A 16,293-nucleotide genomic window follows, 5' to 3' on the forward strand; every position below is an offset into this window, starting at 1 on the left:
GCGTCGGCGACCTCTCGTTGAGCTTCCGAACACACGGCGACCGCACACGTCGGTTCCGGAGGTTGGTGCAGTAGTCATTTGGGCCCTTGAAGTCACACGAGTTGCAGGTCGATCGACTTTCCGTTGGAGTCAGGAAAGCTGGCATCGGCAGGCTTTGTGTGCTGCCGTGCGAAGTGCAGTGGTACGGCCTGCGGTATCCTCAGGTCGCGGTGCGAGCAGCATCTCAGTGGTAGCATCAGATGGCTTCGTTGATGTGACCAGGGTTGCGGTGCGAGATGAAGGCGCTGTGGTGCGGGATGAGGGCAATGCGTCGTATAACATTACGAACGGTGCCCTGGAACCACGGTGCAAGCAACGGCATCGGGGATACCACGGCGTCGTCTTGAAGCACGGCGGAGCAGAGTGTGGTAACCACAGGTCACGGTGCAAGCAACGGCTCGGTGGCGGCATCAGCAGGCGTCGTCAGTGAGACCAGGGTCGCGGTATTGCGACAGTGCACTCTGCAGTGCCAAGGCGCCATCGTGAAGTGAGGTTGTGCAGAGTGTGGTGCCCACAGGTCGCGGTGTCACCAGCGGCTCGGTAGTGGCATCAGCAGGTGTAGTCGGTGAGGTCTGGGTCACGGTGGGGTGTTGCGGCAGTGCCTTCAGGACACAGAGGCAACATCGTAGACCTCGTTGAGTTTCTCCTGTTGCAGCACACAACAAACAGTCCCCAGTTCTGAGGGCAGAAGAGCTTGAAGTCTTTGCTGTTCCTGAGACTTCTTGAACAAGGGGCAAGCTCTACCTCAAGGCCTTGGAGAAACTCACAAAAGTAAATTGCAGAACATTCAGTCCAGTCCTTTCACTGCCCTAGACAGAAGCAGCCACTGCAGGCCAACACAGCAAAGCACACAGCAGTGTGGTAGTCCCTCCTCACCGCTTCTCCAGCTCTTTTTCTTGGCAGTCTTCTTGGTCCAAAAGAGTTCTAAAGTTCAGGGGTCTGGCCCCAGTATTTGTATCCAAACATCCTTTGATCCTCTAGGCAGAGGGTGTCTGTGCCCAGCCAGAACCAGTTCTGCCTTCTCTGGTGTGATTTACTGGCAGGGGGTGGAGACAGCATTGTCAGAGGCAGACCAGGCCCTTTGAGGTTCAAGGAAATTTCCTCCCTCTTCCCCGATCTCAACCCACGTTTATTCAGCCCTATCCTGATCTACCTAGACTATCGGGAGCCACCCTTGCTTCCTAGCCATCTGTCGTCCAAAACCCAGACAGGCAATCCACATTCCAGCAGAGGCACACGGGATGACTAAGCAAGAAAATACCTACTTCCTAAAAGTGGTATTTTCAAACACAGAATGTAAAAATCACTTTTACTAAAAGATGCATTGTTAGATTCTGAGTTCAGGCATACTAAATTGTATTTTCCATCATAGTTCCCATGGCCAGTTATGTTTATAAGATGTTATAAACAAACTTCCAATTTTGTCCTATGGGGAACAGGTAGCCTTGCAATAGTGAAAAACTAAATGGGCTGAAATTCACTATCAGGACATGCCACACACACAGGCCATGTCCTACCTTTCACAAACACTGCACCCTGCCCACAGGGGTACTTCGGGCCTACCTTAGGCGTGCCTGACACGTAAGAAAAGGGAAGGTTAGGGACTGACCAGTGTGTGCACGGGCCAAGTCGATATGACATTTACAAACTGTGCAGAGACTCTGCAATGGCAGGTATGAGGTACCTTTTCCGAGCTACTAACGTGGGTGGCACAATCGGTACTGCAGGCCCGCGCATAGCATTGGATTCCCAGGCCCTGGCACACTCAGTGCACTTTTCTAGTGGCTGACAAGAAAACCAAACAGCCAATCATGGAAACACTAATCAATACTACAATTTACACAGAGAGCATATGCACTTTAGCACTGATTAGCAGTGGTAAAGTGCCCAGAGTCCTAAAACCAACACAAACTGGTCAGGAAAAGATAGGAAGAAAAAAGTTTGGGAATAACCCTGCAAAAAGGGCCATTTTCAATGGGCAGGCTGCAATCATCCCTCATATTTCACACACAAAAAATATATATAGATAAATGTGTTTGTGTATCTGTGTATATCCATTGAGTTTAGTGTGATTTCTGCTCTGTGGTGAGACATATTGGGGAGGGGAAAAAGACTGGTGTGCCTATTTTGTAATGTAAGCATGATACAATGCCTAAATGAGCCATCTGACACTTTTTCCCCTTAGGGCCTGGTTCCTCCCCTTGCCTAGTGGAAATTCTGTTTACTGAAGGTAAGGTTGACAGACAATAACCCTAATCTTCCCCTAGTGGGGCACAATAAAATGCTCATGTTTTTGTGGGCCTATTTTCCCTTGAATTATAGTGGGCCTTCTGTCCCCAAGTGGTAGATTGTGTGTAAACACACCCAATCTGCCACAGGTGGGACAGAAATACATTTACACTCTGCAGATGCGAACAACCTCAATAACTTCCGTCCCATCACCAATCTCCCTTTTTTTTCAAATATCTCAGAAAAATGTGTTGCAAAACAACTTTCCCAACAAATTATGGACAATAATCTCCTTGACATGTTCCAGTCTGGCTTTATTCAAAATTGCAGCACCGAATCAGCTCTGCTGCGAGTGATCGATGATGCGCTCCATGTACTCAATTCAGGGGAATCGTGCCTTCTGATTCTTCTTGACCTCTCTGCAGCCTTTGCCACTGTTAATCACAACACCCTCCTTAACATTCTTCAACAGAGACTTGGCGTGGAAGGCACAGTACTCAAATGGTTTGCCTCATTCGTCTGGGACAGATCCCAAATGATCAAGATTGCAAACAGTTTCTCATCTCCACAGGTGGTTGGTCAAGGAGTCCTTCAAGGTTCTATCCTTGCTCCCACTCTGTTTAATCTCTATTTGGAACCATTAGGGAACCTCCTAAGCAAATCTGGAATCCTCTACCATCTCTATGCGGATGACACCCAAATCTACCTCAAGGTGTCTTCCTCTCAAGATCTCTCACTACTCAACTCTACTCTCAATTCTATTCACAACTGGATGTTAGTTCACCACCTCATTCTCAATCCCTCCAAAACGGAATTCCTCCACCTCTCTAGCTCTCTCTCCCCGCCTCCTGTTCAATCCTGGATGGATCAGTTGAATTTACTCAACAGTAAACCCATCATTGTCGACTGCGCTAAATCCCTAGGTGTCATACTTGACAAAACACTCAACCTAATCTCACACATCAACTCCATTGCCAAGAGTGCATATTATCAGATGCGCCTTCTATGGGGTATTCGTCGGTTCTTCCCGGAGAAAGACCTAAAAACCTTGGTCCAATTGCTAGTTCTCTCTAGACCGGATTATTGTAATTCTCTTCTGACTGACCTTCCCAAATCTCACCTCTCCCACCTCAAATCCGTCCTCCATTCAACAGCTCGCTTAATTTCAGGGTCCAAACAAAGTGACCACATCACTCCTATCCTGTCTTCTCTCCGATGGCTTCCCATCGAGGCTAGAGCTATTTACAAAACGGCATGCTCACCCACAAAGCTTTGCACTCTCCTCCCCTCACTGTCTGGCGAACAAACTGAAATTGTCTGGAGGCTCAAGACCTTCTCGGAATGCCGAAAAGTTCCTGCTTGAGCACCCCTCCTTCAAAAGGAAAAAATTGATGGCTCAATCGTTCTCAGGTAATGCCGTGAGAATCTGGAACTCGCTTCCGCCTTTGCTCCGTGCCATCACCTCCATCCAGATCTTCAAAGCCGACCCTAAATCTATTCTATCCCAAAGACACTTTCAGAACTAATTCCTTCCTTCTCAGACCCCGACAGGAAGTTCTTTAGTCATTGTAAATTTGTTATATTTATTTATATTTTTGTCGGTACATTCTTTGCTTGCTGTGTCTGATATTGTGTTCCTTTTGCCTGCAGTGTTTTGATTCTGTGGCCTGCTATTTTTGTATCTTCCATTTTTGTAACATTTCTCTCATGTAATGTAACTGGTTCTATTGTACAGTGATCTGACACCTCTGGGTAAAGTCCACGCTTTATAAAAATGCATTAAATAAATAAATAAATACATTTTGGGATGAGCCACCCTATCCCTTTGTTTTGTTAACACTATTTTCCCCAGGGTGCCTAGTGGGCTTTTTGTCCCTCTGTTTCAGATTGTCACCCTCAGGATGGTAAATACATTTTTGTGCCCAAGTAGGAGCATGTGCAAGGCCTAGATGAGCAGACAATTACCATTTCTTTGTGCCTATTTTTCCTTGGTGTTTGATGGTCTTGCTGTCCCCACGGGGTGACGGAGGGAAGAAACATTGTTGAACCATTTTGCGTGATGACTCTCTACACCCTTTTTTTCTTGATGTTTTTTTTGCACAAATCTAGTGGCCTGTCTGTCCCCGAAGTAGATTCTGGGTAAATGCCCTAATCCATCACCAAAGTAGGACAGAAAGACCATTGCACCTGTCCTGCTGTTGGAGCATGACTCAATGTCTGGGTGAGCCAATTTCACCTCTGACTTTTTTGGGAGTATTCTATTTCTCCCCTGGTGAGATGGGCTTTTCATTGACTCAGGAAGATTGTGTGTAAACACCCCATGTACACCACCAGAGGGGCAGAATACCTAGACTGCCATCTTGTGGGCTTTCAGCTCCTGGGTGTAAATCTCCAATATTTACCCTGGGGGACACCAAGTCTATTTTGGCTTGGTCCGATGATTATGATGGCTGTCACACCCCTTGCTCCATGCCAAAATAAACCTCTCTAGGGTCTAGAAGGCTTCCCCACGGTGTAATGTGGGCAGATAACATTCTCCTATCTTCCCCCGTGGAGGGCAGGAAGGTTGTTTTGACAATTTTTGTTGGTGGGTTCTATCCTGATGCCAGTTAGGGCATCACACAACCTCATTTATTTTGCACATACACTTCCCTGGTGCCTTATCAACTTTCTGCCCTCCTGGCAGGCAGACTGAAGGAAAAGTAAATCTTGATTTCACCCCTTGAAATTTATCGGTTAGTGGCTCAGCCTGATACTATGGAGGTTCACCCCCACCCATTTATGTGCCCAAAAATAAACCACCCTGCCATCTAAGTGGCCAGACAAGAAGAGGCAGAAAAACTGTTTGGTCATTTTCTGGGTGGTGGTTCAGCCCAATGCCTCACCACAACCTTTTTTTTTTTTTGCCAAATTACCTGACTTGGGTTGAGTGGGCTTTCTACTCCCCCATCAATGTAGATTCGAAATAAAGTTCAGAAAGACTGTGTGCCCGGGAATAGGGGAAGCACTCACCGAATTCCAGGCCATCCTTCAAAAAGTAATTCTTGGTGTCTACAGGGTGGATTCCGCTTGGGGATCACCCCCTGCAGATATACCAGTAGAAAGGGGAGATTGTCTCCATTCAAACATTTCCCCCCACTTACATCTGCCCCCAAGCATTAGTGTAAATGAAAGCAAAATAAGCCAATCAACTCATTCTACTTTTATTTTTAATATAATGATGTCAGAGCGTCATGAATGCTAACCATCACTATCTAAAAAATAAAACCAGCCTCCAGATCGTCCACAGCCGCCTGACCTGAAAAACTAAAAAACAGAATCTCTCCGGTGTGAGCATCAGAGGTATTTTTTATATCAAGTGCCAAGATATGCGGGACATATCCTTAGCATTTCAGGAGCAGTGCTACAGACGTGTTCAGCACAACATGAGCACTGAAGAGGTTAATGAAGCAACTATCAGTATAGCATTAGTTATTTGTTTGATTATGTTTTGTTTTCAATTGCACTGTATTTTTAGTTGCATTGCATTTTTGTGAATTATGATTTGCATGATCTTTGCACAAGTCATGCACTGTAGGGCAAAGGGGACCTGGCAGTTTTCTTTGGTTTTCAGTTTTATTTTTCAAACACAACTGTACGTAAACTATATTTTTTAAGTGAATTTGAGAAGTATTTTAAATGTATTGTATTCTTATAAGTTATAAGCAATCCTATACATAATACCTCCACTTGAACTGCAATCATTTCCATACATTTCTAGGATGTTTTGATCCTTGTTCAGAGAGTCCAGAACCACAGGTTATATCTCTAGTATCCTGACCATCATGCGTTCTCTTCACTGAACAAGTGAGACACGCAGGTTATAAATGCATGTAAAAACCTTCCTCCATATTGAGGCCATTGGTTGTGTTAGTGTTTAGCTCAATGATGTATCTTGATTCTAGCCTGCTAAGATATTTTTCTTAGTGTCCTCCTCTGACACTCTTTGGAACAGAGTCCCTGCCATTGCTGTTGTGTATTTCATCAAAGTGAGGAGGCAAATAGAAGTTCTTAACTCTATCTCTGTTTGCACATATCCTTTTATGGACTTGCAAGATGGTACTTCCCACATACTGCATACTACAAGAACAGGTCAATCAATACACTGCATAATCGCCCTTGCATTGATAACTCCCTTGGATCGTTCCACAGGTGCTGTAAAAAGGGGAATCAAGTTCAGTTTTCTATATTCCATACTGGCACTCTTTATATCTACTACAGTTTTTTAAAACCACAGTTTCCTTTTAGCAGGTTCCTGGTGTTCCATCTTTGGACTGCTCTGCACTAGTTCATCCTTCATGGATGACTCCTAGTTTATGTGGGGCTGCTCAGCCTATCATGGTATCATTCTTATTTAGGAACCAGTACTTTTGTATTTTTTTCTGAATTGCACCCTTCTCTTTACTGCATGTTGTTATTAGTCTAAACGTTGTATTCTTGATCTACTTACTCTTTCTTTTTTTTTCTTGATGAGTAGATTCTCACTTACTCTGAGATTGGCTTTGGTTCTAGCATCCATATTCATTGTCAAAGAGTATTCTTTTTCTTTAAATCTTTCTGCCAGATATGAGTATGGAGAGATTGTTGATATATCTAGACCACAACACCACATACGTTGACCATTTATTAGGGTGGAGCTTCTCTCACCAGCCCATAGGCAAATTTTCATAGCTGGTGTCAAATCACATGCCCATAGTTGTACGTCTTATCCGTTTAAACAATTAATTGTTAACCAAAAAGCAGTTATTCTCCAAACACCACATAGCCATTAATCTGAGTATTTGTTTGTGCTTCCATTACTTGCCCTGAGGAAGTTCTCCATTACCCCAACCATTCGGAGTGCCTTATACTTGTGTGCAATGCTGTAGCATCCATTGTCATCCATACATATTCACTATGCAACGTGATATAAAAAATTATTTTTGAAAAAATCTCCTGCATCCTGGACATAGGACGGTAACTTCTTTACATATTCTTCCAAAAATAGGATCCATGTAGATAGAAGAATTTTCAAAAGTGCTACCTATTGTTTAAATTATAGGGTATCCTGGCGGATCCATCGCATTTTTGTGAATTTTTAGGATCATAGATAAAAACTTGTATTTGTGGGTGATCATTTCTCAGGAACATGTGCATATCCTGGTTCAAAAGTCCTTCCTTATGCCATGCCAATAAATTATCACTATTTTTCCTTATTATGTTGGGCTATACCATGTCCAGGGCCACTGGAAACATGCTGCAGGGGAGGAACAAATTATGCAGCAGGGTTGAGTAAATTGTGTGGCAGGAAAATGCAAATTATGAGGCGTAATGTGGCACATTTTGTGATAATATTAGTTCATTGTTTTTTTCATTTTAACACTCGTTAACATGATCTGATCAATGGTTAGACCTCTTTAGTACTGGTTTAACACAGAAATATAGCTACAATCAACAGAAAGGTGACCAGCCACCCTTTGCGAAGGGCCTTCCGCTGCGCTGAAGCACGTGCTGCTCCTTTTTTAGTAACTTTTGAACCCTTTGAGCTAGAAATGTCTTTTTTGTTAAAATCTACAGATTATGAAGCAGAAGAAGGATTATGTAGCAAATGTATAGTTATTCAAAAAAAACCTGCAGCTGCACTATTGCACTATTCTAGTGGCCCTGGTCATGTCTCATCATTAATTTGGCTGTATACGTATTTTAAGAACTTACTCACTAGTTCAAGTATGATGTTACCTCCTTTGCAGGGATTTCTCCAACTGCAATCAGATCTCTTATGTTGTGTATTCATTAAGTCATGCTAACTTCTCTGATGTTCATTTTCACTTTGATTGTCCTTAATACTTACATATAAACCCGGGTGTAAAACTCCACTCCGTTCGTGGAATTTGCATAATCCGCATTCTCTGGAGAACACAGAGTTACCATTAAGCTTCGTATGCCACAACTGAGCGGAGTTTTTTTTGTCTGCGTGCTTGAAACCTTATTTCGTGCGCCCGGGAGAGACATGCCAGGCGATTGCAATCAGCGATTAGATGTTTAGGGCAGTTTGCATTTGCCACAAGATTTTCTAGTTGGCCGCATGCTCTGGTGAGATTTTGCAGTTGCCAACACTTCATTCAGGAGTGCCAGTGACATCCTGCGGAGGTTTTCTGCTGTACGCGCTCTTAAATGCACAGGTTCTACAGAGGCTGCAATCTGGGTTCTCTACTCCAGCAGCATCAAATATTCCCGAGCTGACGATTTTGAGTTAAAAAGCTAATCGAATTAACATTTGGCCGGGGTTTTTTGTGCAAGAAATCTTTGTTTTTGTCTTTTTATGGCCCCAGAGTCTCCAACTTCCTGTTCCTGTCCAGCAGCCTCCACCCAGTTCGTTGTTCATCTCTGGTCACTTTTCATTGGATTTGGAGCTGGAAAGATCATTCTTTGTGTCTGCTGCATGTCCCATTGGATTTAAGGATTTTGAATTTGAGATTTCACAAGTAAGTAAAAAAAACTGGTGTTGTTTGTTTGATTGGGGCCATGCACCTGGATTTATTTGTACTTTGAATGGATTGTTACATTTTTGGTGGTAGGTGGCCTGTTGTTTCAGTAGGGGCCTCATGATGTTTTTCAATTTAATTTTTCTTCTTTTGTAATGGAAAAATGTTTCACAGTTTACTAAATTTTCTACATGTTTTTTAATACATTTAAAATATTTATTGAATTCACTATGGGGCTTAGTCTGCCAATTGGCCTTCTAGCCAGCAGGCCAAGTGCTAGTCATAGGTACATGAAACAACAGCTTCTGTTGTGTTTACAGCATATAGGCATGAATGGATATAGATTGGATTTTGGGTAGAGGATGTGGTCTAATGGCTAGGGCAGTCGATCTCAAATCTGGGGAATTGGGTTTGAGTCTGAGCGAAGACGCTCAACATCCTTTGATTCTGGGCAAATCACTTAATCTCCCCATGCCTAACAAAAATTAATGTGCCCTTGTGTACCGCAACTGGTGCTCATGTAAAGCGTTCTGACTCCTCCCAGTCAAGTTTGCGCTATATGTATATATATATGACTTGTTATGCTTACGTTACGCGCTGCGCGCCCCGGATGACTTCCGGATGCGCTAACGCGGCGCGTCATATGACGCATTACGCGACAACGCAGGTCCAGAATATAGTCAAAATGTCTCCACCAACCAGCGGTCGGAACACAACCCCTTTCAGCAGGCTAAATAGTTCTGTTAAATGACAACAGAAGGGACAGGCAACAAGAACCATCAGTCAAAGAGGGGAGGGCTAGTTCTTCTCTACCGGGTTACATTGGGGCGCTACCGGAACTGATCGAATTGGTAGTCTACAGTGTTTCTGGATGTTTCAGACTGAAGCTGGGGTTAGCATGAGAGCAGCACCATTTCGTAGCTCCGTCGTGGCCATTCCGCAACCAATCATGGCAGCCGCTCTTTATCGTTATTTTGGGCGGGGTGGGTGGCGGAGCCGAGCTGTTTTGCAGCCATCATTGTGTGGAGTTCAGTTCATCTCACTAGTTTTGTATTTGTCATGAGGGGTTGTTCCTAATGTTTCTATTTTAGCGAGGTCAAAAAGAGATCCCATTAGTGGCCTACTGATTTTGCTCGATTCCTTTTCTTTTTTTTTACACGATTTTTCGTTATCTGCAAAGACTAAACAGAGTATTGCGACTCTGTGTTTGTTTGTAACCCACTGGAGGGTATTAAACAATGAACATAGGCATTATAATTAATTGAGAATACGGAATCCACCGAAGGAGAACTAATTAACTACAGCTCCCAGCATGCACTCACCAGGGAGCGCATGCGCTATGGACAAATAGGGCTGTAGTGTTTCCGATTCTCAATGTCGGCCATCCCATGAAGAAGAAGCGAGATGCTTCGAAACGCGTCGGGACAATTTCAGAAAATAACAGGCATGGCACACAGTTCGCAATAAAGAAGGTTGTACCTGTTCTCTTTGGGAGTGGCGTCTTCATGTCAGAGGCATCTTGTGAGGAGATTTGTAAGCGGTGGCCTCAACCGCGGAAGATGCACCGCCCGCTGGGAATATCAGAGCGGGTCTGCTGGGACTGACATCGGACAGCCGGGAAGCAGCGTGAGAGAACTGCATCAAATGAACTGGATGCGATGCCTGTAACCCACTGGAGGGTATTAAACAATGAACATAGGCATTATAATTAATTGAGAATACGGACTCCACCGAAGGAGAACTAATTAACTACAGCTCACAGCATGCACTCACCAGGGAGCGCATGCGCTATGGACAAATAGGGCTGTAGTGTTTCCGATTCTCAATGTCGGCCATCCCATGAAGAAGAAGCGAGATGCTTCGAAACGCGTCGGGACAATTTCAGAAAATAACAGGCATGGCACACAGTTCGCAATAAAGAAGGTTGTACCTGTTCTCTTTGGGAGTGGCGTCTTCATGTCAGAGGCATCTTGTGAGGAGATTTGTAAGCGGTGGCCTCAACCGCGGAAGATGCACCGCCCGCTGGGAATATCAGAGCGGGTCTGCTGGGACTGACATCGGACAGCCGGGAAGCAGCGTGAGAGAACTGCATCAAATGAACTGGATGCGATGCCTGTAACCCACTGGAGGGTATTAAACAATGAACATAGGCATTATAATTAATTGAGAATACGGACTCCACCGAAGGAGAACTAATTAACTACAGCTCCCAGCATGCACTCACCAGGGAGCGCATGCGCTATGGACAAATAGGGCTGTAGTGTTTCCGATTCTCAATGTCGGCCATCCCATGAAGAAGAAGCGAGATGCTTCGAAACGCGTCGGGACAATTTCAGAAAATAACAGGCATGGCACACAGTTCGCAATAAAGAAGGTTGTACCTGTTCTCTTTGGGAGTGGCGTCTTCATGTCAGAGGCATCTTGTGAGGATATATATATATATATACATATATATATATATGTGTATATATATATATATATATTCACTGAAAAAACCATAGGTTATAGACCATATATAGTTAGGAATTAGCATTTAAAAAACCTTATTTTACTCACACAAAACCATTGAAATTCCATATATAGTTAGTTGCACTAACTATATATCGCGCACCCGCAATCCACTGCTGATCATGTCACATATTACATCATTCATGACATGGTCAGTGACATCACTGATGACATCACTGATGACATCTCAAATGACATCACTGATGACATCACTGATGACATCTCAAATGACATCACTGATGACTACATCCAGTGACTGTATAATTCTGTAAAGTTAAAATATGTCTTACATATTGAAGAATGAGTGGATGTATAAGTGTCTTGATGAAGGATTTAGTAGGGGCATGGCTGACTGTATGAGTGACTGATTAAATGTGTCTCACTGAGTGCATGGGTTAGTGACTAAACTGTCTTAATTTGTGCATCATTATGTCTGTTGTTCTGTAAACTGCTGCATGTGTTGATCATTAGCTATATGATTAACTGTATGGGTTATTGATTGGTTGCCCAAGCATTTGTATGGGAGACTGAGTGTGTGTCTGGGTGGCTGGGAGGTGTATGACTCTCTGCATAGATGTGTGAGCAGTTGATTGACTAGATGTATGGGTTCAAAAGTGCATGTGGAAACAGCTGTATGGGCGGTTGACTGTGTGCATGAGTGTATTGGTGAGTGAATGGATATCTCAGTGCTACATGTCAAAGTAAGTACATATGTAAAACACAGTACATGTGAGAGTTGACATATATAAATAACTGTGCATAAGAGCCAGTGAATGTGTGAGTGGCTGTATGGATCATTGTGAACTTGTATCCAGGATTGTATAAGTGAGTAAATATGTTTTAGTATATGTTTGAATAAGTAAGGTGTGTATAACTGTATAGTTGAGGAAATGGAGGTGTGATTGATTCTTTGCATGACTGACTAAGTGTCTGAGTAACTCCATGGATGAGTGACAGTCTATGAGTGTCTGTTTACACTGAGTGTATCTAAGGTTATATTAGAGTCTGAAGAGGTTCATCGTATTATCACATGAATGATGTCATCAGTGATGTGATCAGTAATGTCAAATGAGATGTCATCAGTGATGTCATTTGAGATGTCATCAGTGATGTCATCAGTGATGTCATTTGAGATGTCATCAGTGATGTCATCAGTGATGTCATTTGAGATGTCATCAGTGATGTCATCAGTGATGTCACTGACCATGTCATGAATGATGTAATATGTGACATGATCAGCAGTGGATTGCGGGTGCGCGATATATAGTTAGTGCAACTAACTATATATGGAATTTCAATGGTTTTGTGTGAGTAAAATAAGGTTTTTTAAATGATAATTCCTAACTATATATGGTCTATAACCTATGGTTTTTTCAGTGAATTTTCAAGGTTTTGTAAATGCTAATTCCTAACTATATATGGTCTATAACCTATGGTTTTTTCAGTGAATTTCAATGGTTTTTTAATAGCAAATATCATAAGCTGTCGAATGTCAAGTACGTGGTAAGTGAAAACATTTTCGTGTTTATGCACACTGATCTGCTTTGAATGGTGCCCCCCCCCCTCATTTCTATTAGGAGTACTCTCTCTTTGCAGATAGTGAAAGGTAGTTAACGCAGGCCTTTGCCCCCGTTGTAATCCGTCGTGCCTGCTTCTCTCTCCATTTGATTGATTGTTATCCAAGTATTTACTGTTTTAGAATTAGTTCTCTTTGGTTCATTCTCTATTTACAAACAAACACAGAGTCGCAATACTCTGTTTAGTCTTTGCAGATAACGAAAAATCGTGTAAAAAAAAAGAAAAGGAATCGAGCAAAATCAGTAGGCCACTAATGGGATCTCTTTTTGACCTCGCTAAAATAGAAACATTAGGAACAACCCCTCATGACAAATACAAAACTAGTGAGATGAACTGAACTCCACACAATGATGGCTGCAAAACAGCTCGGCTCCGCCACCCACCCCGCCCAAAATAACGATAAAGAGCGGCTGCCATGATTGGTTGCGGAATGGCCACGACGGAGCTACGAAATGGTGCTGCTCTCATGCTAACCCCAGCTTCAGTCTGAAACATCCAGAAACACTGTAGACTACCAATTCGATCAGTTCCGGTAGCGCCCCAATGTAACCCGGTAGAGAAGAACTAGCCCTCCCCTCTTTGACTGATGGTTCTTGTTGCCTGTCCCTTCTGTTGTCATTTAACAGAACTATTTAGCCTGCTGAAAGGGGTTGTGTTCCGACCGCTGGTTGGTGGAGACATTTTGACTATATTCTGGACCTGCGTTGTCGCGTAATGCGTCATATGACGCGCCGCGTTAGCGCATCCGGAAGTCATCCGGGGCGCGCAGCGCGTAACGTAAGCATAACAAGTCATGTGACTTGTTAATAAAACTTTTCATTGGTTCATTTTACTTTTCTTATTGTAATGATGAAAGGCTTGGTCATATCACCTAAAAATTACGCTTTTCATTACTTCCGAACATTATTTTTTCTTAAATATATGTTATAATGTTCCAGGCTAATGTACTTTCCCGGAAATTTTACAACTGTCCTGCAAGTAAAATATATTCTTTTTTCGAGAAAAAGAGCGTTTCTTTGTCCCATGACGGAGCCGTTGAGCAAAAGAGGGTCGACCTGCTGTCTTAGTCGTCGATACGCCTGAATATGAGATTCTTATCGATCACTTTATGTTGCAGGAATAGAAAACACAACAGCCCTTGACCATTTATCTTTACTGCGTTCCTTCGTATTATACCTTTTACCCTTCATGTAATTGGTCTGCTTTATTTCACTTGCCTTTTAATGATTCTAAAACAGTGACTATTATTAAAAACTTTACCAATGTATATACTACTACCATGTTTTCTTTTAAAAACCTTTATTGTGAAAATTTCATTATACAAATACGAGCCTATAACCACGTGGGCCTGCCACGGAGCAAACTGTAATCGTATATGATGAATAGACATTTACACTGTAGAGGAACGTAACGGGCGGGCCATTAGGTTGCAAGAACTAAGGTGTCTAACAGTTACGGAATCGGTGGACGTACATTTTATAATTAAAATATGACAGGGCCAGTTACAATAAAATTATCTAGATATACATTTGCGGGCAAGTACCATGGGTGACGTTAATTCGAACTTTCAACAGTACAGTAATCAATAACACATCAGAACTTAATATCAATAGGGATGTCGAAATATTCAATCAATTCTCGTCCCCGCCCGCCATGTGCTTCAAAACTGCATACGTATCTCGTGATTTCAAGGTTCTGCAACCAGTACACAACAAGGAGTTACGAGTCCCATTTATTCCGGCGCCATTTTGGGCGAGGACGGGCAGGTCCAGGATATAGTCAAAATGTCTCTACCAACCATCGACTATGATGATGTTCATATGCTGTATTTATTAGAGTAACACTCATCTGTCCACATGAAATTAATTTGCCACAATCTAAACATGTCATTTTAATCTTTCCAAAGTTCTTCTAAATATTTGGGACCGTTTCCCTTGCCTCTGAAGCTCTCAGTGCCACTTCTTTGATGAATGTACTAGCAGGTCAGGGGTTCTCCTCCAAATCTCTCTTTTATGCAGCACTATAATTAATTGGTGCCACCTCTCCATATGACGATGCATGGTATAGTTACCACAACTATATATTTTTTCGGTTCCTCTGGAGAGTTCATCGTGGCAGATGAAGCGTGTAACGTACCGGGCATTTACCTTTTTTTGCATGTACAGGAAAGGAAAAAAAATCGAGCGTCCGAGTTCTAAGGTGTCCCAGGGCCATTTTAGTGAACCAGGCCAAAATCCAAAGAACAGGCCGCCATTTTGAGAGTCCTCTTGCAGCCGCCTGTCGCTGTAGCATCAAGAGCAGCCGAAACTCAGCTGAATGGCAACTGAAACGGTAAAGGGGCGCCCCACTACAGCAGACGAGCCTCCACCTAGGAAGGCCCATTCACGCCGGCTCCCCCCCCCCCTTCGGGCACCCCACGCCGTTATTCGAGCAGTATTGTAGGATGGCCACACCAGTGCGGCAACTTGCTAGACATCACCTCGGTGGTAACCGAATCTCAACGCCTTGTGGTGTCTTCTATTCAGAAAACATTGTTATGCTGCCTTCGACCTATTCGCCGCAAGTGCGCACACAACTCAACTGCATAGCTTGCTAGACACCACCTCGGTGCCATCCGGATCTTGGAATGTCAGCGCCTTTTGGTGTCTTCTCTTCAGAAAATATTGTTGCGCTGCCTTTGGCCCCATTCGCACATCAGTCCGCTACTGACGCCATCTCACAGGCTAATGGGGCGCCCCACGCCGACTTTCAGCATTGTAGGATGACCACACCAGTACAGCAACTTGCTAGACATCACCTCGGTGCCATCCGGATCACGGCGCCCCACTGCAGATGAAGTGCCTCTCAACTATGAAACCACCACGGTGACATCCGGATCTTGGCGCGTTGTGCTGCCTTCGGCCTATTCGCACATCGGTCCGCTACCGACGCCATCTCACAGGCTAATGGGGCGACCCACGCCGAGTTTCAGCATTGTAGGATGACCACACCAGTACAGCAACTTGCTAGACATCACCTCGGTGCCATCCGAATCTTGGCATCTCAACGCCTAGTGGTATCTTCCATACAGAAAATATTGTTACGCTGCCTTTGGCCCCATTCGCACATCAGTCCGCAACTTAGACATCACCTCGGTGCCATCCGGATCTTGGCATCTCAGTGCCTTGTGGTGTCAGTCAGAAAATATTGTTGCGCTGCCTTTGGCCCCATTCGCACATCAGTCCGCTACTGACACCATCTCACAGGCCAACAGGGCGCCCCACGCCGACTTTTACCATTGTACGATGGCCACACCAGTGCCACAACTTGCTAGACACCACCTCGGTGCCATCCGGATCTTGGCATCTCAGCGCCTTGTGGTGTCTTCAAATCAGAAAATATTGTTGCGCTGCCTTTGGCCCCATTCGCACATCGGTCCGCTACTGACGCCATCTCA

General features: G+C 43.8%; 1 long non-coding RNA gene across 1 annotated transcript in view; it reads left to right on the forward strand.

Moving 5' to 3' along the window:
* LOC144771658 (uncharacterized) overlaps positions 1-16,293 on the forward strand; it is a 335,630-nt gene that overhangs the window by 137,385 nt on the left and 181,952 nt on the right. The window contains exon 3 of the long non-coding RNA XR_013599415.1: positions 2,225-2,269. This is a non-coding gene — a long non-coding RNA (uncharacterized LOC144771658). The remainder of the gene's footprint in view (positions 1-2,224; positions 2,270-16,293) is intronic.

This window comes from Lissotriton helveticus, chromosome 8, assembly GCF_964261635.1.
Source record: "Lissotriton helveticus chromosome 8, aLisHel1.1, whole genome shotgun sequence".
Taxonomy (NCBI): Eukaryota; Metazoa; Chordata; class Amphibia; order Caudata; family Salamandridae; genus Lissotriton; species Lissotriton helveticus.